Source organism: Megascapheus bottae, chromosome 29, assembly GCF_031878675.1.
Source record: "Megascapheus bottae isolate mThoBot1 chromosome 29, mThoBot2.hap1, whole genome shotgun sequence".
Taxonomy (NCBI): domain Eukaryota; kingdom Metazoa; phylum Chordata; class Mammalia; order Rodentia; family Geomyidae; genus Megascapheus; species Megascapheus bottae.
In genome coordinates, this window is record NC_143537.1 from 15,619,362 (window position 1) to 15,645,221 (window position 25,860).

Genomic DNA, 25,860 nt, shown 5'->3' on the forward strand with positions numbered 1-25,860 from the left:
GGAGGCTTGTAGGAAGACAAGGATATAATATTTATTAAAATTTAGGATCTTAAATATCATAAATAACACTTCTACTTCTCAGAATGTAACCCATACCAGTACATTTGCATGTTTATGTGTATGAATGAACACACACACACATATATATATATATATATATACATCCATATACACATCCCTATACTTGTTCCAAATAGCAAATATGAAGAAAATTATTTGTGTGTACTTAGGATTTGCTGAATTAATTATTGTCTGTGCATCCATACATGCAGACAACAGAATGCATGTAGCCTTTAAAAAAACAAACCAAACCAAACTTCTCTATAGCTAGTTGTACTTGTAGAAGATACTGTTTCTGGATTATTGAAAGCTCTCAAAAACCCCCCTTTAGGAATTAACTGTCGCATGATGCCTCATTTTCAAAGAGGAAAGAAATCCCATTTCCTCATTTCCTGGTTGCTAGCACCAGGTGGCCCACATCCATAGCTTCAGCTCTCATCAGGCTCTGCTCACCTTCTTTCCTTCCAGGTTCCACCATACAAAACTAGAGGGAAGTGAAACCGGCTCTGAGATGAGCAGTGTTTTTCTGCTCAGGACAGAAATTCCTCAGCACGTTCACAGGTGAGTTTCTGAGGCAGTATGGGATCAGTGACAGAAGAGGGGTGTTGTCAGAAAAGGCAGTCTCCCAAAGAGAGCCAAGTGCAGCATATATGACTTACCAGTGGCAACAATGGCTGTTGCGGTGATTTTCACCTCAAGAGAGTTCTGCAGGGTGAATGTCAACATTGTTCTTCAAAGAGCCTCAAACCTTATTCTCTGGCTTCTTAACACTTCTGTGATCTTCTAAGTCTTCCTCAGTGAGCTCGTTTTCTTTTTAATAAACCAGCTTCCATAACCTAGAAAGAACCATGACTCATAATCCTTGATTTCATCATTTCATCTTTGCGTGTATGTGTGTGCGTGCGGGCGTGCCTGTGCATGCGTGCACGCGTGTGTGCGTGCGCGTGCGTGCGTGCGTGCGTGTGTGTGTGTGTGTGTGTGTGTGTGTGTGTGTTGGTACTGGCACTTGACCTTAGGTATTAGTTTGGTAGTTTTGCTAAAGGCTCACATTCTTCCACTTGAGCCACACCTCCACTTCTGGCTTTTTGCTGGTTAATTGGAGGCAAGTATCTCTTAGATTTGTCTACCCCTTTCAAACCAAAATCCTCAGGTCTCAGTCTCCTAAGTAGCTAGGTAGCATGAGCCACCAGCATCCTTTTGACTTTTTAAAAATTCTCATGTCTATACATGGAGCTTCTCTAGGCCACCATTCAAATGCCCAGGTTTAGATCTTCAGAAATGGGTAGAAGAATTCACATTCAAGTTTTGCAGGGCATTTCTGCATGACAGCCCCCAATTCAATCGAAGGAGCCTGGGCATCTCTGTCTGCACAGCTGGATATGTTCATACACGTTCACTCAAATGTTTTATTGCAGACTGCCCTGTGCTCTTAATTAAAAGCGCATAAAGAAATTAAATGGTGATAATTATAATATGAAGACAAGGTTTCATGTGTGTTTCATAAGATTGAAATAAAGGAATCTTTGGGGGGCACTTCAAGGAGGAAATCTTTAGCCCTGATTTGCTTGTCATGGAGCAAATACTAGTAGACGTGGTATTTAGGTGCGAAGTAAAACAAAATGTAAGAGAGTGAAAATGAGAATCCAGAATAATTCAGGTCCCTGAGATTGCAATCATCTTAGAAAATGCATGTCTATTATTCATTTTTGCATATTTAACTTTTGAATGTCTTTTCAGACATGCATTATATTTAAAAGTAGGAGATCACCTGTGTATTCTGAAGTAAAATAAGAAGGATTCAGGAGAGAGCATAGAGACTTCAACCCTGTTTCAAGCATAAATGTTTTACATAGGCTTAAAAAAAATCTACAAATATACTCTGAAACTGAAAAGCTGTTAACTCAATGGGTTGGTTGGCATGGAGAGGCATTTCCCTAATTATTTCATGCAGCCTTGAATTGTCTGAAATCTTGCAATGAGCAAATTTTATATACTGTTATAATCATCACAAACGTATATCTGTTTGGAAAGAAATATATAATGGCACTTTGGAACTTTTTAAGACCTAGGGCCATTGTGACAGGTAGGGACTGAGGAGGCCTCTGTCCTCTCTTGGTCTTTCAGGATGATATATGGTCTGGTACTTGACAATGCTCCCACCTGGACAGTATTTCTCAATCCCTAAGTTTTGGCGGTGGGGGGGGGGCATGGTGGCTAACATATACTGGCACAGTGGGTAGTCCTGTACTCTTCCCAGTGAATGGAGGACTCAACCTGGGGCAAAATAGAGTCCTCCCACCCAAATTCAATAAGGTCCTTTTTCAGGGAGCAGTCAATAGATACAGGAAGTTGCCAGGACTTAACAGACACTGCTTGGTAATGTAGTGTCTTATGAGCAAGATTGATTGTCCTCCTTTATTCAGTAAGAGCTCCACCCCAAGGGGACACAGGCCACTGAGCTCACAAGGATGAGAAAGAAAACTAAGGGGAAAACTGCATTATCCCTTGCTCACCAGGGACAGCGAAGAGCTCTGCAATGACTTAGGAGTGAAACAGCACCCGAGAAAGACCCCAGGACAGAATGAACCTGTTCTTATGTGAGTGTTTTACAGAAAAGCAACTGCTTCAGTGCTAACATTTCTTTATTCTTCTAGTAAATTAAAAAAAAATCATTCTTAAAACTCGAGTAACTAGCAAAATAAAAGGGGGGGAGGCAGAGAGGAGACTTACTATTTTGTTGCTTTGTAAAATGTGTCCTTCCCTAAGCTGTGGGATGTGACTTGCTAGAAGAAAAGAAGGTTCATTGAGTTTGGATGCTTGGGTGTTCAGAGGAGATAGGTAATCTGTGCTCTCAGCTGGAGCAGCCCTTCTGGTCACTAGAGTTCAAGTTTACAGCTGTGCTGAGAAAGACCATTCCAATTCTCATTCTTTCTTTTGTTCCAGTTTGTAAGTAAAAAGGCTAAAGTTTCTTTTTTTTTCTTTGTAATCCTATGGCAGGGGCAGTCACTGAACTGTGAAACTGGCCACGGAATTAAGAGTTCTTGCTGAGATCCTTCTCCCTGGCACTTGCTAATGTCTGGATGACTTTTAACCTTTACTAGCTACAAATCCCTCCTGCTGTTAGCCCCCATCTCTATCTTCCGAGCCCCTGCCAAAGAGGCTCAGAGGCTCCCAGACAACTCCTCAAATGAAATATGAGGACACATGCTGGCAGCCCTCCCTGCTTACATGGAGGGAACAGTAGTGCAAGGAGAAAGAAAGACCAATGTTAGGTCATCCATCACTCACATGAGACCAAGTGACAACCCTTCTGGCCCTCTTGTAGAGGCACACCTGGGATCCTGCTCCACTGTTTTCTACCTGCTACTCTGAAGGCCTCCACCCTGTCCTATCCTTGGCTCTGGGCTCCATAGGCTGAGCTCTGTGATCTATGGACAGCATCCACAAACTCCCTTTTCCTCTAGCTTTGGTCAGATTCTATCAGGAAAGTACCAGTGGGTCAGATGATAAAAGGGCATTTGGGTTTCTTCCTCTGCCTTCTCTCTATATCAGCTCACAGTTTCTTTGTGACTTGCCCCTGCCAGGTGGCCCACATCCATACCTTCAGCTCTCATCAGGCTCTGCTCACCTTCTTTCCTCCCTTGTATCTTTGGAACTCAGAATGCTAATAGCTTCCCACTGGGAACCTCATCATCTCTTATATTTTCCTTTTGCCTGCTCTGATACAGAACTCTTCTAAGTTAAAATTTCATCCTTTGATCTGGTGAGTGAAGCTTGTCTCCTTGAAGATTCTGACATACCTGCTGTCCTCTTGTTTCCAGGCTCTTTTTCCTCCCCAGGGGAATGTAAAGGAGTCTCTGAAACTAAATGTACATCTCATCTAATGCTGCTGAAGTAAGAGAAGCCCCAAGAGAAACCCATAGTGGTAGGATGATGTGTGAAGTGCACATCTCAAGTGTGGGGCCAGTGTCAATACAGGATGCCGGATGCATGTTCAGAAACACACCCGGGAGTAAATAGTCCTAATCAAGCTTTAAGAGTCACCAAGGAAAATGGACTGATGTCTTCAATAAGAAGCCTTAGTTATTTTCTAGTCTTCCATCCATCCAATAAGTATTCTTTGAGCGGACTAGTTACCCTCAGAAGATCTGTCCATGTCCTTAATTCCCCAAATCTATGACTATTACCTTCCATGGAATAAAAAGCTGTGATGAAAGATGTGAAGAGGAGGGCTTTATCTGGGAATCATCTAGATGTCCTCAAATACAATGACAAAATATCTTCAGAAGAGTGAAGAAGATCTGAAAAAGAAGAAACAGTATGACGGGTGGAGATGGAGGTTAAAAATGATGTATACAAACTAAGAGATAGCAGAATTTGGAAGACAAGGATGGTTCCTTCCCTAGAGACTTCATGGAAAGTAGGATTTCTCACCCCCAGAAGATTAAAGAAAAAATATTTACTTTGTTAAGATACTCAGTATATTTTGTCATGACACTGCTAGGAGATGAGTACAATAGACACTCGAGATTCCGTGTTCAAGAAAGACAGGGTCTCCTAGGAGAACAAGTAGATAATATTGAAGCATATATTATATAGAAAGGCTATTGTGAGTACAATGATATACTTAGAGAAAAAAATGCAGGGGAGTGCCTTGTTTAAACTTGGGGAAGGGCCAAGCTAAGTCTCTTTGAGGAGGCCATCTCTTAACTTAGACTAAAACGATGAGAGGGAGAGGAGAATGTCTGAACAAAGGAAAAAGCAAGCCAAGGGCCCTGAGATGCGGAACCAATTAGCATGCTTGAGAAACACAAAGAAGTCCAATACAGTTAGAATGAGGTCAACTAAGCAAACAGGGTCAGGAAATGGCAGACGAGCCATGGCAAGGTCTTGGCATTTTATCCTGTGATAAGAAGATATCTGTTAGTTTAGAGAAATGGAATACTATCAGCTAATTTAAGATCTATCCCTCTGCTTATTGGTGGAGAAATTTCAGGGAGGGAGCAGAGAAAGTTGTTAGTGGAAATCAGTTTCATAGGTAAGCAAAGAAAATGGGTTATGTTGAATCTTTCATTGTAGGTGAGTAGGTAGATTATAGGCACTGTTGGAAGACAGAACTTTCAAGGCTGGATGGATATGGAGTACCAGAGAAAGACACAAGTTAAAACTGAGAGGTGGTCAAGAGGGACAATAAGAGAAGGATATATCTGGAAACTAGTCTTCTCTTTTTGCAGACAGAGAATGCTTTGCCACTCTGTGGTACAGACCCAGGGAAAAATATCTTGGTTCTTGCAAAGGGCATCTTGGGACCACTGGCCACCTGGACTTAATTCTTCAGACATCATACATAGGAAAACAGAAAATAAAACAGAAGTGGGAAGTAAGGTCTTCTACAGGAAAGTCTTGCATCCTATACTACACAAAGAGGGACCTTAATGCCAGAACACCACAATAATGGGGACTCTGTTGACTGGTATCTAATTTAATGACATGGACATACCCCACCTAGTTGACTGGCTCATTCATTCACCATGGTCATCACACCATTGGAGGCATGAGATGATGTAGAGAAAATGGCAGAGAGATACAATCTAAATCTGTGATGGGAGAGCCCACCCAGAGCCTGCCAGACAATTTCTGAAGGCGTCTACTGAAATCCTAGATTCTAATCTTACTGGAGAAAGTATCTGAAGAATCACCTTCCAAATCTGTAGGTTATATCCTTTGTCCTTCTGTAAGATCCAGCATATAGTTAAGAGCTATGAAGGAGACAAAGATATATACATGGTCTCAAGCCATAGCTAAATGTTTATATGTATTTCCCATTAGAAAGCTAGAAATCTATTCATTACAGCCTTTCTCTACACTCCTCAGAGAATATTTAATCTCATCATTTAAGGTGAAACCCAATTCCAGTTGTCTTTCCAACTCACAGCAAATTAAGAGCAATATAGATGAAGGGATGAGAAATAATTCTAGGCCAGCTCAAGCCAGTGAGTGGCAGCTAAAAGCATCAGAACAAAGGAGTTAATAAGTAAAAATGTAAAATGCAAAAATAAGATTTGAAGAAGTCTGGGACCAAATGGTGCCAGAGCATTCTGATTCAGTTCAGTAGCTCAAAGGAATGTTACTGGATTGCCATGTGATTAAATGAATATGGACCCAGACACAGTGTCTGGATAAGGAGGGGTTATCTTCATCTGCAGTTGTCAGGCACAATCTTTCCCAAGGTAAACTGCTGTTTCTCTGGGCTATCTCCATATCTAAAATTCAGTAAGAAGGGTTATGCAATCGTGTAACAAACCAAGCATTTATCAACCATTTAAGTACAATTTTAACCTTGGGAAGAAGATTAATGCAGCTACCTCCTGATTCATGCTCATTAGGTATAGTTCCTTCAGGTCAAAGGATCTGACATAATGCAGACAAGGAAGAGCGACTTAATGCTAACTTAGACATGTGCACATCTCCCACCAGAATGCAGCAGTACCTGGTATGAGTGATCAACCTTCAGTGACATTCCATTGTTACCTAAGGTCCATAGCTTATACCATGAATCATTCTTAGGATGTACAATCGATGGGATTGAGCAAGTTTATAATGACATATATCCACTATACAGAGTGGTTTAACTGCCCTAAAAATTCCTTTGTGCTCTGCCTCTACATCTGTTCTTTTCCCTTAGTCCCTGGCAGTCACTGAACTTTTTACTGTTTCCAGATTGGAGACATTTAACTTTCCTCCATGTCTTGTCATGGTTTGATAGCTCTTTTATTTTTAGCACTGAATAATATTCCATTCGCAGGATGTACCACATTTTATTTATTTACTCACCTACCCAAAGACATCTTGGTTTCTCTCAAGTTTTATCAACTATGATAAATTTGCTATAAATATCTATGTGTAGGTATGTTTTTATGTAGACATAAGTTTTTAATTCCTTTGAGTAAATACCAAGGACTGTGACTGCTGGATCATATGGTAAGAAACATCTTTTTTTAGTTGAAAAGTATGCTTAGCTTTGTAGGAAACTGCCAAACTATTTTCCAAAGTGTCTAAACTATTTCACATTCTCATTAGCATTGAATGAGAGTTCCGGTTGCCTATCATCCCACAAGCATTTGGTATTATCAGTATACTAGACTAGGACTGTTTAAATAATTACATAGCATTTGGTTATTGTTCTAATTTGTATTTCTTTGATAACATAAAATGTGGAACATCGTGTCATTTGCTTATTTTCTAATGCCTTGAGTTCAGGGACAGTGCCCAGGCTCTGAGTTCAAGTCCTTAAGCCTTATGACTGACAAAAAAAAGATCATGTACAATCTCAAGTTTATGTAGATTCTCTCCTAAGTTATCTATGAATTTTGTACTGTGTGAAAGTTAGCTGTCCATCACTAACAAAAATGCCTGAGAAAATCAATGTAAAGGAGGAAAGATTTATTTTGACTCTTGGTTCCAGAGGTTTTAGTCTACGGTAAATTAGCTCCATTGTTTGAGGCCTGAGGTGAGACAGGATCATGGTAGTTGGTAGAGCAGCCAGAAAGCAGGAAGGGGAGAGAGGAAAAATGTGAGCAGAGAGAGGAGAGAGGAGGAGAAGGAATGGAAGGAGAAAGAAAAAGAGAGAAGAGGAGAATGATAAAGAGAAGGAAGGAAGGAAGGAAGGAAGGAAGGAAGGAAGGAAGGAAGGAAGGAAGGAAAGGAAGAGGAGGAAGGAGAAAGGGAAGGGAAAAGGAGAAAAGAGAGCGGTTCCAAGAATAGTAATATATACTTTGTAAGGATATACCCCAGGGGCCAGGAGTTTGGCCTAGTGGTAGAGTACCTGCCTAGTATGCACAAAGGACCAGGTTCCATTCCTTGCTACTGCATATATAGGAAAAAAGCTGGAAGTGGTGCTGTGGCTCAAGTAGTAGAGCTGTAGCCTTGAGAAAAGTCCAAGGACAGTGCTCAGGCCCTGAGTTCAAGCCCCACAATTAGCAAAAAAAAAAAAAAAAAGATATACCCAAGTGTCTACCTCAGCATACAGCCAATTGGCCTATTCCCTTCAACTAGGCCTCACCTCCTAAAATCAAATTCAGCCATAACACTCATCAATGTATTAATCCAATGATAAGGTTAGTATTCTCAACCAATCATCTCTCAAGGCCCAACCTCTGAATGCTACTGCAATGGGGATAAAGTTTTCAGGGGTAGAGGGCACTTCCGATCTAATCCATAACACCTGGTCTACATGATTCATTTAGGATTAATTTTTGTAAAGACTATTTTGATTCCTTTTACATATGGATATCCAATTGTTCCAGTACTATTTGTTGAAAAGATTCTTTCTACTCCACAGTATTACTTTTCCTTCTTTGCTGAAGGTCAGTTGATTATAATTGTAATTATTATAAATAACGTGTTTTCTATGTCTTTATCCTGCTCCATTAATCTACTTGTATATTGATTACTGTTGCTATGTAGAAAGTCTTAAAGTGAAGTAGTCAGTCTGCTTTTTTTTTCTATCATTATTATCCTGGCTATTCTGTGGTTTTTGACTCTTCAGATAAAGAAGAATCACTTTGTCAACATCCATAAAATAAATTAGCCTGGCTATTCTGTAGTTTTTGACTCTTCAGATAAAGAAGAATCAGTTTGTCAACACCCATAAAATAAATTCGATATATCAAGAACTGACACTTCAATAGCATTGTCTTTTAATCTATGAACATGGAATCCATTCTATTCGACTTTTTTCATCAGAGTTTTGTAAATCTTACCTTACAAAAATGAAATGTTTTTGAGGGTTCTAATATAAATGACTTATATTTAATTTCAAGTTCCACATGTTTATTGATAATGTATATAAAAGCAATTGACAGTAGTATCTTAATTTCACATTGGGAATCTCCCTATAATTGCTTAGTACTTTCAGGAATTTTTTTGTTCTTTAACATTTCCTATATAAACAATCTGTGAATGAAGACATTTTCATGTTTTTTTTTCTTTCCTAAACTACACACCATTGCGATGTAGCAAAACCCTGTCACAAACAAATGAACAAGTAAAAATATTCAGTGTGAGGTTCAATGTCTATATCAAGCTTGAGTTCACATACCCAGAAAATGTCCCATATAAGGATTCATTCCTTGTGAGTCGCAATCAACCGCTGCCTTCAAACAGAACAAAACACATACCAATACACACACATCACAGAACATATATATGTCAGATCAGGATGTAGACTGTTCATGCCAGAAGGGCCTTTAATGATGAAGCTCTTCCTGAGGAAAAATTCAGATAAAAGGGGGAAAAGGAGGGCCGGGAATTTGGCCTAATGGTAGAGAGCTTGCCTAGCATGCACGAAGACATGGGTTCCATTTTTGGTACCATATACATTTTTTAAAAAAAGCCAGAAGTGGTGCTGTGGCTCAAATGGTAGAGCTGTATCCTTAAGAAAATCCAAGGAGGGCCGGGAGTTTGGCCTAGTGGTTAAAGTGCTTGCCTAGCATGCATGAAGACACAGGTTCGATTCCTCGGTACCACATATATAGAAAAAAGCCAGAAGTGGTGCTGAGGCTCAAGTGGTAGAGCTCTAGCCTTGAGAAAGTCCAAGGACAGTGCTCAGGCCCTGAGCTCAAGCCCAGGACTGGCAAAAAAAAAAAAAAAAAAAAGGAAAATCCAAGGACAGGGCTCAGGCCCTGAGCTCAAGCCCAGGACTGGCAAAAAAAAAAAAAAAAAAGGAGAGAAAGGAATTTTTTTTCTTTTTTGCTGTCCTTGAGCATTTTTTTTTTCTTCTTCAAGAATGTCCCACAAGGCCTCATCTCAGAAGATGAACTTTCTGAAGTGATGTACCAGAAGGGAGCCTACAAGCGAGAAGCCTCTAGAGAATCTCAAACTACACTGATTTCACAAGCAGGTATCCAACTGGAAATTTCTACCTCAGGAACATCCCCCTCCTTGCTCCACATCAGGCAGGCCCCTGGTAGAATATGCTTTTCCCAGTTGAGGATTAGCTGTTCTGCATCTTGGGCAGGAAATGAGTTCCTTGCTGTTTATTGTGGTCAAATCCTCAAATTAAGTCAATACAGCAGAGTAAAGGCTGGAGATGCTGACGTCTCTTTATTAATTCACAAGGCACTTTGCAGACCAGTACTGCCTATGTGCAGATTGATGGAAGCTGAAAAGGAAACGCAAGTTAAATTATGTCTTTGATGACTTCTGCTTAACTGGTCTGTCAGGGACCAAGAAGATTAAACATCTGTGATTTATCCCTGAGTTAATCTCACTAAACACATGAACAGGAGCACACACACACACACACACACACACACACACACACACACACATCAACTAATGAGAGATTGCACCACATTGCATTGTAAATACAATTTAACAGTTTGCAGGATGGAATCAGAGACAACCGTTAACAGAAAGTTTGGTTATTCCTTTCTTTATTCCTTCTTTTGTTCGTTCAAAGTTTCCCTCATCAGCTTTCATACCTGCTTGTTCTGGATAGGAAACAAATTCTAGGTCCTAGAAGTACTCTGCATCACAGTCACCGTCCATGCCTCTCAGGTCTTTCTTTTCTTCTGGGACCTCTCCTGCTGTTGCTTTTGATTTGGAAGGGATTTATAAGCTGCTCTTCCAGGTTGAATGCAGAGCCTTAAAGATACCAAGTGGGGGAATGTGGGGGAGTAAGATCTATAAACTACCTTGATAGAGACCCCCTGGTACAAATACAAAGTAATCTACAAAGACTAGGGATCAGGTCCTTCTCATTGGGAACAAAGGTGGCCCAAATAGCATAGCCCTGACTCCATCCTGAGCTTGGGTAAGCTCTCTGGTATTATTATTATTATTATTATTATTATTATTATTATTATTGTTATTATATTGCCAGTCCTGGGCTTGAAGCTCAGGGTCTGAGCACTTTCCTTGGGCTTTCTCAAGGCCAGAGCTCTAGCACTTGAGCCACAGTGCCATTTCCAGCTTTTTCTATGTATGTGGTACCAAGGAATTGAACCCAGGTCTTCATGCATGCTCGCTAGGCAGGCAGTCTACCACTAGGCCAAATTCCAAGCCCCAGCCCCTCTGGTATTATTTGGGAATCTCATTGGACACAAATGGTAATCACACTCTTATGTACTGCATTGACCATCACATGCCAACCACAATCTTCACTTTGCTCCTAAAATACATAATATCAAACTGAAAACCTACATCTGTCTTCACCATATGCTCCTAGACTTTTCTAACTCAACACAGCCTAAGCAAGAGGCAATCTTTTCTTTCCATCTAGTCTAAAATACAGCCCCCAACATCAAAATCTCTCTTCTTTCCTCCCTTACCTATATCAGGCCCTCTTCTTCTTCCCCACAACTACCTGGGTTCAGGATCTCTCTACCTCTTGTCATTCCATCTGAGGCTAAGCCAGAGTCTCTAACTAGAGCTCCTGGCTCCAGTCTCTAGCTGCCTGAATGATCTGCACGTACTACCAGAGTGAGTTACTAGAAAACATCCCTGGAGGCTGAGAGTTTGGCCTGGTGGTAGAGTGCTTGCCTAGCATGCATGAAGATCTGGGTTCTATTCCTCGGTACCACATACATAGAAAAAAAAGCCAGTAGTGGTGCTGGGCTCAAGTGGTAGAGTGCTAGCCTTGAGAAAGTCCAAGGACAGTGCTCAGGCCCTGAGCTCAAGCCCAGGACTGGCAAAAAAGAGAAGAAAAGAGAAGAGAAGAGAAAAAGAAAAGAAAAGATCCCTGGAACCAAGCCATTTCCTTATTCTAAATTTACTAATGCTCACCTCCACCCTATACAGACATTGAAATTCTCTCAGACAGTGCCATTTTGGCCAATGAGAGGTATACAGTAGGGGGAAATTCAAGAAACTTTAAAAAATAATTTTGACTAAGTTGTTTACTGAACAAATGTCCCTTGAGTGTATGTGGAAAGCCAGTCTCTGTGCTAGGAACCTGGGTAAATGGTGATCACACACTGAATCCTTGTGTTCATGCACCTAAGCCCTATTAGGGAAGAAAAGAATACAGTAGCAGATAGTGGTCAGAGGAAAGAAAAGCAAAGAAAAGGAACTGAGAAAAACAAGGCCAAGATCTGTTTTAGTTGGCAAGTTCAGAAATTGCAAAACAATGCGTACTGAATGCTTAAAACATGCCAGGCCCCTTTCTAAGTACATTATATTTATTACCATGTTTCACTGTCATAGCAACCCAGTGAGGTAGATTTCTATTATTCTCATTTTTTTTTGCAGTAGGAAAAAAATCACATGAGCCCAGGTTCACAAAGCTAGTAAGTAAAAGAGCTAGGTTACTCAAGAAATTTAGATACCCTCCTGTTCGTGTTGCCTGTGCTAAGACATCTTAGTTTGGATTTTCCCATAGCAGGCCTGACACATGAGCAGGTAGTTTACTTAAGAGGCAGATCTCAGAAACTACTCCGAGTGTGAAGGAAATAGGAGGACAGGAAGGAAGCCAATAAAGGTTGTTAGCTAGCAAGATATCACTGTAGATAAATGTAACTTAATGCTACCAGGGAACTCTGGGAATCCTGCGTAAATAAAACACATGTCCCCTAATGTTCCTTTGCATCTTCCAGTTCCCATGTCATCAGTTTGGAGCTACTGTATGGTATCATTTATTCTCTAGTGCTTATGACCTGCCATTTGCACATAGATAATGAAGATACCCACTAGCCAAAGCCCTCAGGCAAGGACACAGAGTGCTGGCATGGAGGTCTGCAAACCTATAGACTGGAACAATCGTGGCATGTCTGCAAAAAGAGCACAGAGGGTTGTTGTCAGAGAAGGCGCTTTAGGCCTTGTGGATTTGACAGGGAAATGGCATTTTGTTCTAAGTATGATGAGGATGATTTAGAGCTGGAAGATTTAGAGGAGGAAAGTGACTTCGATGTTTGCCTTTAAATGATCATTCTTGTTGCTGGAGGGAGAATAGCCTGCATGAAAAAAGAATAGAAGGAAGAAGACCCATTAGGAGTTATAACATTAGTCCAGTCTGCTAACAGATCGGTTGGCATGTTAGCTGAAGTTAGTTTCAGGCTATAGTTTGAATTTACAGTTGAGAAGAAAACTGATAGTTCATCAAGTTCATCAAGTGGAACAGAGAAGTAGTTTCAACCTCTACATACTAGATGTTGAAAACCCAGAAGCCCCGTTAAGGTATTTAATAAATTTGAAACACTCATTATGAGTAGAGAGTTGAACTCAAGGCCATACAAGCAGGGACTCTTTCACTTGAGCTATGACCTTAGCTTTAGTTATTTTTCAGGTAGAGTCTTGCATTTCTGCTTGCCCAGACTTCAAATTATAGTCCTCCTACTTAGGTTTCCTGTAGCTTTTTTTTTTTTTTTGCCAGTCCTGGGATTTGAACCGGGCACTGTCTCTGAGCTTCTTTGTGCTCAAGGCTAGTGCTCTACTACTTTAGCCACAGAGCCACTTCTGTTTTTTTTCTAAGTAGTTTTTGTGGAGATAAGAGTCTCATGGGCTTTTCTGCTGGGGCTGGCTTCAAACCGTGATCCTCAGATCTGGATTACAGGCATGAGTTACTGGTGCTAGACTTCCTCAGACTTTTTGTTGAGATGATAGTTCACTAGCTTTTTTGGCCTAGACTGACCTCAAAGCGCAATCCTCCCTACTGTTGCCTCCCACATAGCTGGAATTACAGGCATGGACCACAATGTCCAGCTGTGAGTAGACTTTTCAGTACAGGAATCTAAAGATCAGAGGAGAGTTTGGTTAAGTTCACTAAGCTGCACTGAAACCTCTCCCTTTGTTATCCCTTGTGAAGCCGAGAGAGAGAGAGAGAGAGAGAGAGAGAGAAGTCTCTGGCATGTGGTATGGAGGAGCTACATGGTTGGAAGGGGATGATGGGTTCAGAAACAACAGAGGGAAGCAGAAATATAGTGAAATCAATCACTTTGGCTGAAATGATTGGGCGATATTGGTGATATTGGGTGCCACAGGTGCCACCCATGCCATCACTTTACAAAGATGGATAGGAGCTCCTGTTTTGTTTTGTTTTGTTTCTCAGAGTATTTTAAAACAAGATTCTCTAATCCTTACACTTTCTTGAATTTCTTGGATATACTGTATGCTTTAAAAAAGCAAACTCTTACATGTGATTAGCTAACAGGTATTGAGGATTTTTCACATCTGTACCGATAGTAAAATTTATCTAAATATTTTCTTTCCTGGATTGCTATTGTAGTTTAGAAACCAAGGTTACACTTAGGAATTGTCTCTAGCAGAGTAAAACTATATCTTTTGCCCCTACCAATTCCTTTTGCTCCATACCAATGAATATATACTTTTTCTCCATGAGAAAGTTCAGAGACATAGACAAACTGAAACAAAAGAAACAGTAGGGTTGACAGAAAACAACGAGCGAAAAAAAAAAAAAGGATAGGAAAGACTGATAAACTGATAAAAAGAGGTTGGGGAATTAAGCCAGGAGACCTACATATACAACATGCCCCAAATTGACACAGTAAGAAAACTCTAGGCCTTACTAGTTCTTTTGATGTAATATTCCCCAAGACATGGTTTTTCTGTTCTTGGTTGGAAAAAACATTCCAAACTGTTTATGATGATTACTTATGGAGAACGCACTGTTTGAGTCCCTCTTCAGCCTGAGGGCAAAGCAGTGAACAAGAGTCCCTCTGCATCCCCACAAGAACTCACAAAGACAGACATTTTTTAGTAACCAAAGGGTTTGTGTGGGGGGGGGGTACCCAGCACCTTGAGATAATCCTGCAAAAGCTTCACCTGATCTATAGGCACAGTTACTTCTAGGCTGAAATTGAAAGGAGGGGACTTATACATCTGTGATGCTAAAGTCAGAGGCTTGGCCTCACTGCCGCCCCCTTCTGGCCACCCACCTTCTGCATCCTGGGGAGAACACCCCAGACACAAGTCATTCTAGGCATGGTGCTTGTACTGAGCATGGAAACCACCCTCATTCTCTTGGGAAACATGTCTAGGATTCACAGGCTGTCCCAGCCTGTGTCACTGGGCCACTACAAGTTGATATCAAGGACACTGAATACTTGGCTCCTGAGGCCTACTTTTCTCCTTAGCCTGACTTTGTATCTGCTTTGTGTCTTTTTTTCCTACATGGTTATATTCATAGTTTAGAGAAAGTAGGGAAGCAAATCTTTGAAGGAAAAAAAAAGAACCCAAACAATTACTGTTTCTAAAAACAACTATAGGAAGTCCAATGAAGATTCTCTCATATACCATCTATACCAGCTCCAATGAACAGACAGAAAAGAAGACAATATGGAGCCAGCAGAGGAGGTTATGGGCTCTGGCTCTGAAGCTAGTGACCTGTGTTCACACACTGATTGCATCACTCACTGTCACAGTGACCTTGCAAAACCACCAAAGTTCTCTGAATATGTTTCCTGGTTGTAAACATGTTGTAATAGCTTCATGCATTAAAAGGTACCATGCTGATGGCATACTAAGCACGCAGCTTAAAAAAATAGTTGCTTAATATTAAATGTTAGAATCAGCACTAACATAATGTTTTAGATCTCAGGCTGAGCTGGCAGTACTAATGAAAAAGATAATATCACTATTTTCTCTGGTTAGAAGTATATTTTGAATAAATATTATCTATTATTAATCAAAATGTGGAAAAATACTGAAATTGAGTTTCAAGTATGTATAACACCCAATCTATAGCATTTAACAATCATTTCTAGAATTGATTTAAACCACAGGCAGCTAAGTCAGATGACAAAAGATTTTTTATTATCCTAACATTTCATTTAAGAATCTAAAACATCTAGTCACATTTTATTAACTTATGCTGTTCATGCATTCATTCATCCACTCATTATTTATTCACTCAATAAACATTTCTTGGATGCTTACCAGAGAGGCTTTGGTATAAAGTAGGAATTCAATTAGTAGTTCTTGAATTTGAAATAAGAATTAAGTTACCGGTATCTAACCACACACTCATAAACATGTACAACTACTACACATATGTAATTACATGTATATATTTATAGGCATTATAATCAACATTGAGTTGTACTTTGCTTAATCTCTGCAATGAATTAGCCTAGCCATAGACAATAAATTTTTACTTCTTAGAATTATAGAAATTCTCATTCCATTAAACTAGGATTTCTAAAAAGGTAGAAAATGGCCAACAACCCTCTGAAGTGGCTGCATGGTAAACACGGGAGCTCACTAAATAATCACTATGTAGTCCTCAATTTCCACATATTTTACTTTCCCATTTATAGTTACAAGTCCCAACAGTGGTAGTAATCTTCTCCAAATTACAATGGGTATTTCATTTGGTAGCTAATCACCTCCTAGAATTCTGAAACTGGACTAGAACCTGAATTCCAACAGCGTTTTTCTAGATCAGACAATCAGATTATTATAAACCCTGTTGAGCTCATGGAAGGAGTTAGACATATGGCATTCTATAGGCTTGCTAAAGTGCTTCCCTTTTAGATAATCTATAGGGTGACAAATTTAATCCCTTATGAGTTCCATTTCTGCCTTTTGAAAATGCTAGATTTTTGAGGAGGAGGGAGTAAGGACTGGAGTTTGGCCTCACAGCCAGGGAGATGCTCTACCATTTGAGACATACTTTCATCCTTCTTTGCTTTAATTTTTAGTAGGGTCTCCCCTTTAGGTTGGGCTAGATTGAACCATCATCTTCCTATTTAGTGATCCTTCTATTCATGTTCCTAATGTGCCACGTAACCATGTTATTGGTTGTGAGGGGGAGAAGGTAGGTCTCATACACTGGTTCAGCCTCTTCAGTAACTACAGAGAATATTGAAGTCTTTAGGATGAAAAATATCAGTGTTTGAAAGGACACAGTCCCAGAACCCCGTGGAACTTCTCAGGGCTAGGCCTTGCCAGGGAATTTCCTGAGGATAACTCCCTATACTGCTCACATGGGTAGGAGTTACTCTCTTACCCATAAGCCTAAGACTCATTTATTTAACTGTATGCACTGGGGATGTCTTGTCACATTGTTCAAGTTTAAAACAGAAAACTACCAGTAATTTAAGATCATGAGTACATACATGCAAAAGATAGCCACAGGCATTAGGCTGAATTAAATAAATTTAAAAAAGAAAGAGAAAAAGGCAATCTTAAACATTCCCAAAGTGACAGAACCATAGAGACACAGAACAGGTCATTGGTTGCCAAGGGTATGTATATGAATGAGCGATGTGATTATGGGGGGGGGTGGGGGGGAGTGGTAGGGGGATCACAAAAGAGAGTCACTCTGGGCTGATAGAATACTTCAGTATTCGGATGATGGTCTATAGTGCTGATAAAATTTCTATACAACCACAGATATATACAGACACAAGAATCGCTACAAAAACCAAGGAACTTCAAATAAGGCATGTAACTGAATTAAAATTCTTGTTATCAGTTTCCTAATTTTCAAGGAATATATTCTAACTGTGTAAGCAATTAACAATAGAAGTTTCATGAATGGAATTATGGGTACTATTGAAAAAAGTTGTGACCGATAAACTAGTTACAAGCAAAATTTGAAAGAGATGAATGAGGGCAGGGGATTTAGCCTAGTGGTAGAGTGCTTGCCTAGCATGCATGAAGACCCAGGTTCGAATCCTCGGTACCACATACATAGAAAAAAGCCAGAAGTGCTGCTGAGGCTCAAGTGGTAGAACTCTAGCCTTGAGAAAGTCCAAGAACAGTGCTCAGACCCTGAGCTCAAGGCCAGGACTGGCAAAAAAATAAAATAAAAGAGATGAATGAAGGGAGGAAGGGAGAAGAATGTGGTCATAATATTCAATGGAATAATATTCAATTAGGAAACTAGAAAAAGTGAAGCGTGGGTAGTGTTGAGTAGGAAGGGGTAGACTTTTGAAAGGGGTGATTGTGGTCAATACCCATTGTATTCATAAACTCACATGTTGAATTAAAATTGCTTGTACATCTACTTAAAACTAATACAAATATAATTTATAAAAAGGATATCAATAACCCATTCTTCACCAATTATTTCTTTTGACAGTCCTGGGCCTTGAACTCAGGGCCTGGGTGCTGTCCTTGGGCTTTCTCAAAGCTAGAGCTCTACCACTTGAGCCACAGCACCATTTTGGATTTTTTTCCATGTATGTGGTACTGAGGAATTGAACCCAGGTCTTCATACATGCTAGGCAAGCACTCTACCACTAGGCTCAACTCCCGGCCCCCTCACCAAATATTTTTTAAGGACCCAAGAGAACAGCTATTAGATAAGTAACTAGCTTTTTCATTAGGGAACAGAGATGTTATAATGTGCCTTCCTGAGTGGCTCACAATACCTGGGAAGTGTTGAACCTGCTGCATGAAGACCTCACCTATGCCTTTGTAGCCATGGCTGCCTTCATGCCATAACTGACTGATACTGGATGAGACTCTCTTTCTGCTGACCTCATGGGAGGATAGAGAAGTTGAGAAAGACATTTTAAACCCAGAAACCCTCTGCCACCTTTTCTGGGTTTGTGGCATACCTTGAGGCAACAAGGCAGCCAGGATGAAGGAAGATAGCCAGGATGAAGAAATCCAGCCCGAGCTTCATATCTGGGTGGTGAACAATCAGAGCAAGGCAGGGGACTGTACAGGGATTGAGGGGGCAAGGAGCCACGCCATGCTTCTGAGTAAAACTAGTGCACTCAGCTCGACTACACAGAAGAAAGGGGAATGCTTATGTGTGTAAGGGAGGCTGAGTGCTCAGAGCAAAGGCCCATAATGCTGTTGAGAGGGGAGATAGACTCATATAGTATTAGACCAGAGAGTGGTTGCTGTGTGCATTGGTAAAAACTAGGTTTTTAATCTCAGAAAAAAAAAAGAATTGTTCAGCAGGCCTTTCCATTCACTGGAAATATTTGAGCATAGATTAAATGACCATCTGTTAAAGCTTTTAGAAGGCATTCCTATCTGACTCTATGAGGACATCGGGGATGGGGATCTCTGCTGTAAACATAGAATCCAGTGTAGTTTTCCCTGTTGTTTTTAAAGCTCTATTAGCGTTTCCGAAGTCTATTGATCCTTCAGTCCTTTCTGATGTCCCAGAACAAATCTCAACTCCCCAAGATCTCTGCACCCCTATAAAACACATCAGTTCTATTGTCCCTACTTCCCCCATGGAGCCTGACCTAAGATTGGTTCTGAGAGGGAAGATCTGGGAACATGGTTGGACAGGTTGGAACAGCTCAGATGTGCTCACACCAGGAAGCCAGCCTGGCTGCCCACTCCAGTCCCTCTCATACCGACGAGTCCATATATAGTTTATGACCCTCGAGTGCTTCCTGGCACAGATTCTCCCACATGGTGGATTCATTTCTCCTTTTCAGCCTTGCCAGTGTTTGAGTTTTCTACTTAGTTCTCAATGAACTAGCTATCATAGTTATAGCTCCCCAGAAAAATGCCATATAGTAATTCTGTGAAGGTTTTTATTTGCTTGGACAGATCGTTTTATTTCAGCAAGGTGTTTTATTAGCTTAGAGAGTCATGAATCACTTCAAAGGTAGATGAAAGATGACCCGCTATACAGTTTTATATGGGACATTGCTCTTCCTATTGAAGATCATGTCTTTTTGATTAGTTGTGAGATCAATTTAATTTCATACAAATTTTTGAAAATAGAACCACACATCAGCATATCCAAGTGCCTACTGGGGCTAAAGCTGAGAAGCAGACTCCAACTTCTGCCTGATTACTACTACTGTGAAAATGTTGTAACACCAACATAGGGTTGTAACTGGCCCAGACGAAGTAGCATGAGGCTCCTTGTCAAAAACATATTACTTCGTGGATTCAAAGCACATTATAAAGTACAAAAGTGGCTCTGAAAAACAAATCACATCAACAGGGATAGACTTTGTGATGCTGTTATAACAACTAAATCCTTAAATCTCAGTGACTTAACCCTACGGAAGTTGTTGGCTTCAATGAGATTTGGCCAGGGCACATCTCCTAGTGATTCAAGAATCTATGGGTACTCAATCATCTAGTCATTGCAGGAAGAACAGAGGGAATACAGAGTGATGCCTATTTTTAAATTCCAGGGCCTGAAACGAATCACCTTTACATCTCCTCACAGCCCACGGGTCAGATCTTAAGCATAAAGAGAGCCACATCCCTGCCATTGTCTTTCTCAATGCCTAGATGGCTTTCTCAATGCCTAGATTCCACCATGACCTATTACTCTACAGACAGGGTCAAGGTCAGATTTAGGCACTGGGAAAGTTCTGTGGCTACTGGAAGCTAGGATTGTTCTAGAATGCAAAAAAAAAAAAAAAAAAACCAACCCTCTTCATTTCTGTGACTAAACAAGAACCAGGCTTTCCCAGAAAGCCTCTTATGGAAGGGTTACCTGTGCTAGATCTAGGAACATCTCAATGACTGGAGCAACAGCCTGACCCCTGCATTCCAAGTGTGATAATACCAACTCATCAGGGAACTGGGCAGCAAGTGAGCCTAGTTTTGCCTTCTAGAGCCCTTAATCAAAGTCTGCCTGGGGACCAGTGTTGGAAAGCAGGGGGAAGGGCTGTTGTAGCACCTGGGGTATCACACACTGGCACCACTGGTCCTTGGGTAGCTCAGGTGTGGCATTATTCCCAGCCCGTGACCTCATGCACCTCATATTGACTACAATCCCCCTAGGTAAGTCAGGCATGGGAGTGTCCCCATATCTTATCACTCACTAACAAAGAACAAAAAAAAAAAACGGGATAGCTTTTAAGACCCAGAAGAATCTCAGATGCACAGGAACTTGCCAAACAGCTCAGATATTGTATTATATGATATAAAATTCACATTGTAGCTTCAATGTAAAGAGTCATTTCTGTGAGCAAAGTACTTTTTTTTTCTTTTTCAAATCCTGTTTTAATTAGAAAATGGATGGGAAATATAGAACTGCTGTCCCATAACTAGTTTTAAAAGAATCTATTTGGAAGCCTTTAATATATTGGTGTATTAGAAAAGAAATTGAACTCTGATATTTTTCTCCCATTTTATTATTCCCTATTCTCCCCAAAGCCTCCAACATTGTATTTCTATAGTTTGGGAAAGGATGTACGTTTCCCTTAGAACCTGTAGGTATTCTAATTATATGTAAATCAGTTCACAGAAATAAATATCCATGGTTAAAGGATATTTAAAATGTTAAAAGCTTTTCTCTCAACTGTTCAGATTTTTTTTAAGTCTATTTCTAGAACCCTGGAAGGTTTCACAGCGTGTTTCCTGCACGAGAACCGTCCATGAGGCAATCCATCTTCTAGCTGTCCTTTCTAAAACCAACTCCATAGGTTCAATGGGATTTTTGAAGTAATTCTATATTAAACTACTCCTGCTTTTATAGGGGGGCAATAGTGAGGTTTGAACTTGGGACTTCATACTTGATTGGCAAGTGTTCTCTTATTGAGCCATACTCCCACAACCCTTTATTGGCTTTAGTTATTTTTCAAGTTGGGTCTCACAGTTTTGCTTGGAATTGGTCACCGATTGCCATCTGCCAATCTCTACCTCCTGTATGGCTGGGATTACAGACATGCACCACCATGCTACGCCATGCCCTAATCACCCTCCCTTAACAGTGAAACTTCTCTGCATTCAAAAAATCAAAATATACAAGGGGACAAAGAATTGAATTAGGTTGTTCCTATATTAAAAGAGATTCCTCAAATGTTCTCCTTTACTCGGATGTATTTGTAAAGAATCATTATTTCTTTGATATCTCAACTATATTCTATTCTTATCTCCTGGCTATCCTGACTGATGGTTGCCAAATTTCTGTTTGCAACCCTGAGTTCTGGGCTCTCCAAACCATCTGCCTAATGAATCCTTTTGCTTAGTTGTTCAAATAGGTATTGTAAACTTGAGGGTAACCCAAACCTGGGTTCTGGTCTACCATGCTGCCCCTCCTCCCCAGCTTCCACCATCTTAACCAGGACAGCACAGGCTTCCATTTTTCCAGGGTAAAGCCTTTTCATTGCTTCTCTTTCTTTCCATTCTCTCCTGTCTGCTTTTGTCACATTCTACTTTCAGCTCGCTGAGTTTTGTCCACCCTATCCTTAAAATAGGTCCTGAATGTGACTCGTTACCACCACCACCATAGTTCCCTGGCCCAAGTTACCAAATGATTTGGAATACAGTTGCATGGACACCAAGAATCTGTCTGTCTCCTACACCCTGGTCTGCTCAGGCAGAATTCTAAGTCAAATGCAGACTCATTAATGTTGACCTGGCTGTAAACAGGTACATGTGGGAAGGGGGGAGGGCATGATTTGTATGGCACTCTGCCATCTGCTTATGCTATTAAGGTGACCCCATTGTGGCTGGTCTAAGGATATAGAAGCCCTTATGACACCCCTAGTGTTGATGGTGGTCCGGATATAGTCTGGAGCATTGTGGAGCCGTAAGCAAAGCTGCTTAAGGAGTGATTCTCAGGTATAAGGTCAGAGGTCATCCAAGTGAATGAGCACTGGAATACCAGGCAGGTTGCTTTTGACAGGTCCTAAAAAAAATACAGTACAAGATGGGTTGAAATCTAACTAAGTATGTCCAGAGTAGAAAGGGCATGGCATGCTTCCACGTTTTATGGAGTGACATCTACAGAGAAAATGAATCAGATAAAGAAGAAAAGGAAAATTATGATATTAAAAATTCATTTCCATTTAGCAAATTTGCTATTAGCATCACAATTCAGGATATTTTAATAATTATAGCCTCAGATAAGTGGCATAATTGGATGCCTTGCTGATAGGATTTAAAGAACACCAGACAAAGTCTCTGCACTAACATAGATTCCTCACCAGCCTGAGATCACCCTTCCTGGGCTCCTCTTCCAAGAGCCAGTTTCCCAGGGGCTTAACTGCTAAACCCGAGTGGAAGGAGCATATGAGACCCCTAAGACTGAGGTGAATATGAGACCTTATAGATAGAGCTTCTGGAACAAATAAAGGATCTTGTTACTATGTTATCTCTATCTTTACACATCTCTATCTTTACACTTGGAGAACTTTGTAAGCCCAGATGAGATAAGACCACTTCAAGGGATAGTTCTGAGGATTCAGGGAAAGCATGCTTCTTTCAATTTCACCCCATCCATACCCCAGACTGACCTTTATATGACAACCAGAGAGACTTTTGAGCCTCAATGTATGTCCATTAATTTCCCAAATGGAGCTGTTAATAATAATAATAAAGCTCAAAGTCATAGACCAAATCAGTGTGCAATGGTAAAGTCTTTTGTTAAGAGATCTAAGATGGATGCACTGCTTTCTCCCTGAACACATGGACTCTAGGAATCTCAGGGTAAGCTCTCGCAATCCAATCTCAATAGAACAATCTAGGAAGTCAATGTAGGAAGAGACATAGCTGAAATAAATAGTGAACATGTTTTTTTTAAAGCCTAAAGCAGACTATCATAAAGTACATAGAAACTCTAGCTGGTTGTTGTTTTGAAACCTTAGCTATACTGGAAAGATTGATGCTAGACTGGGTAAAGAGACACTGAGATTGTTCTGACTGCAGACAGGTTTCTGGGCTAGTTAATTTCCTTTGGAAAAGATGCAGGCTGAAATGATGACTGGGCCTGGCATACTGACCATCACTTCAGGAACTATCATGGAACGTAACAACAAAAAAAGCCAGCACACACAAGGCCAAGATCTATGGAAACACCCAAGGAGGGCATCTAAGTATGCCATGCTGTCACCAGGGAGTACTCCCATCCAGAGCAGGGCACCCTGGTGAGGTTTCTACCCAAAGGATTAGCAATAGGTCCATTTCTATTATTCTAGCACCAATTCTCCACTGAACATTATGCAAGTGAGAGATAAAGTTCTTTTCTGTCTACTGGATCTACAGATCTAAAAGTGCTACATGGGGTTTAGGTAGATTGCAGGATTACATGGACTTAGGGATGTTATGTCATGGGGTTGGAAAAAAATTCATTATTATTATTATTTTGTAAAAATTGGAGATTGAACTCAAGACCTAGCACTTGATAGACTGACTCTACCACTTGAGCCAAACAGTTTTGTTTTTGTGCTTTAGCTATTTTTTGATGTCATATGCCTTTGTGTCTCCCCAACCTAGCTATCATTGGATGGAGATTGCCCTATCTATGCCTCCTGTGTTGCTAGGATTATAGGTGTGTGTCACCACACCTGGCTGCATACAAATAATCTGAGCAGAAGAAAGACTATATTATATTGATTTTACAATGCCCTAGTTCTATATATTCCCACTTTTCAATGTGAATTTTCATCTCCATCCATTAAGTTGTGGAATCTATCTCCATATCTTCTGCATCTGGACTTAACTTTGTGAATTTCCTTAGGCAGGTATAATGTAGAAGAAGAGATAGTAGATTCCTTCTGTGCTATTTCTTGGCTCACTGCCTTCACCATGAGAAAAGTGAGCTAGCCTGCTAAAGGTGAGAACCCATGAAAGAGCTAAGATGCCTCATCTATGCCACACAACCTACAAAAGTAGTCACATGGCTGAACCTCCTAAAGCTGATCATGAATGAATGAGCACCCAGAAAAATGGTCTGAAGGAACCCCACCAGAATTGTCAGGCTGCAGATTGTGAGTTGAGTGAGTGCTTGTATCTAAGCCAGTAAAAGTGGAGGGGGCTCGTTACACATAACTGGGTAGCAGGTGTGCACACAGCATTTCTACACCGGATCTGCCATGGTTGTTTCCTTTTGACCCAGTTACCCAGTGATGCTCCACAGGATGAATCCAGACCTCTGGCTGAGATCTGGCATGCAACCCAGCTTGCCACGAAACAAGATTATGAGTCACCAATTCTAAGTCACTGACGGTTGGAATTATCGCTGCAACACAGTCTAGAGCATGCCAATGGATTAAGTGGCTGAGCCAGGATTAAACCTCAGATGTAATGGACTCCAATGCTGACATTTCTATTCACACATGAATGGCAAAGAGATGATTTTTGTGCAGAGAGAGTAAAACCAATAGCACCCACTAAATTTTTTCTTAAAGAAAGAAAAAAAAACTACAGAGAATAAATCAGTATGCTTGAGGTAGTAGAGGCAAGAGGGACCATATTTTGGGTCTGGAGTTTGAAGCAACTTGGGAGATGTGCAGAAAATAAGGCTTGTTCTACCCCCAGCTGTTCAGAACTAGAGTGCTAGCTGAAGAACAAGCTGGATGTTCCCATCTCCCATCCTAAAGTACCTGGGAGTGTTAACTCAAAACAGGCCCAGTAGGACTGGCTGTGGATACAGGCATGGTTCTACCAGACTCTCGCTCTGGTGCACCCAGTAGTGATGGGACAGAGGAGTCCCAAACAGAACCATCCAGGGTCCCTTTTAGGGGAGAGGTGTGACATTCCGCCTCTTAAATAAGGTGAAATAGAATGCTTCCTTAACACACAAACCTCTCCAACTCAGAAGTAACCAGTATCACCTAATTAACCTTCATTTGGCATCTCATGATACCCACCAGCAACTATGGATTCCGATTCAATTCCTCTGTCTCCACTCTGAGTTCTCCAATTTAAGTGACTTTTCCAGATGCCAAACTTTAATTCTATGCAAATCAACAAATGCTTATCTGGGGTCTATTGTGTGCACAGAGCTATGGCCAGAAAATAAATAAAACATCAATTCTGCCTCTAGGGACTCACAATCTAATGAGGGAGAAAGATACAAGTAAAAGGAATTATAATTCCAGGCAGAATTTGATAAGGGCTGTAATGGAGGGACACATGCAATGAGAAAATAGGGAGGAGGCAATACTCAAACTCTGT

At 40.7% G+C, this 25,860-nt stretch overlaps 1 protein-coding gene and 1 long non-coding RNA gene across 5 annotated transcripts in view; one reads left to right on the forward strand and one right to left on the reverse strand.

The window, feature by feature from the left end:
* The window catches only part of LOC150044866 (sperm motility kinase Z-like), a 185,176-nt gene that overhangs the window by 20,696 nt on the left and 138,620 nt on the right, over positions 1-25,860 (reverse strand). The window contains exons 5-6 of one of the 4 annotated variants that reach the window (XM_090321142.1): positions 4,248-4,361; positions 720-896 (exon numbers count right to left, since the gene is read on the reverse strand). The gene's annotated coding sequence lies outside the window, so the exon portion shown is untranslated. Of the gene's footprint in view, positions 1-719; positions 897-2,801; positions 2,844-3,860; positions 4,362-10,533; positions 10,708-25,860 lie in introns of those variants that run through there. The other 3 variants (XM_090321141.1, XM_090321143.1, XM_090321144.1) reach the window with 3 other exon arrangements.
* Positions 2,541-4,535, forward strand: LOC150044867 (uncharacterized). Its single transcript, XR_016533105.1, has 2 exons — positions 2,541-2,657; positions 3,882-4,535. It is a non-coding gene; the product is annotated as an uncharacterized LOC150044867 (long non-coding RNA).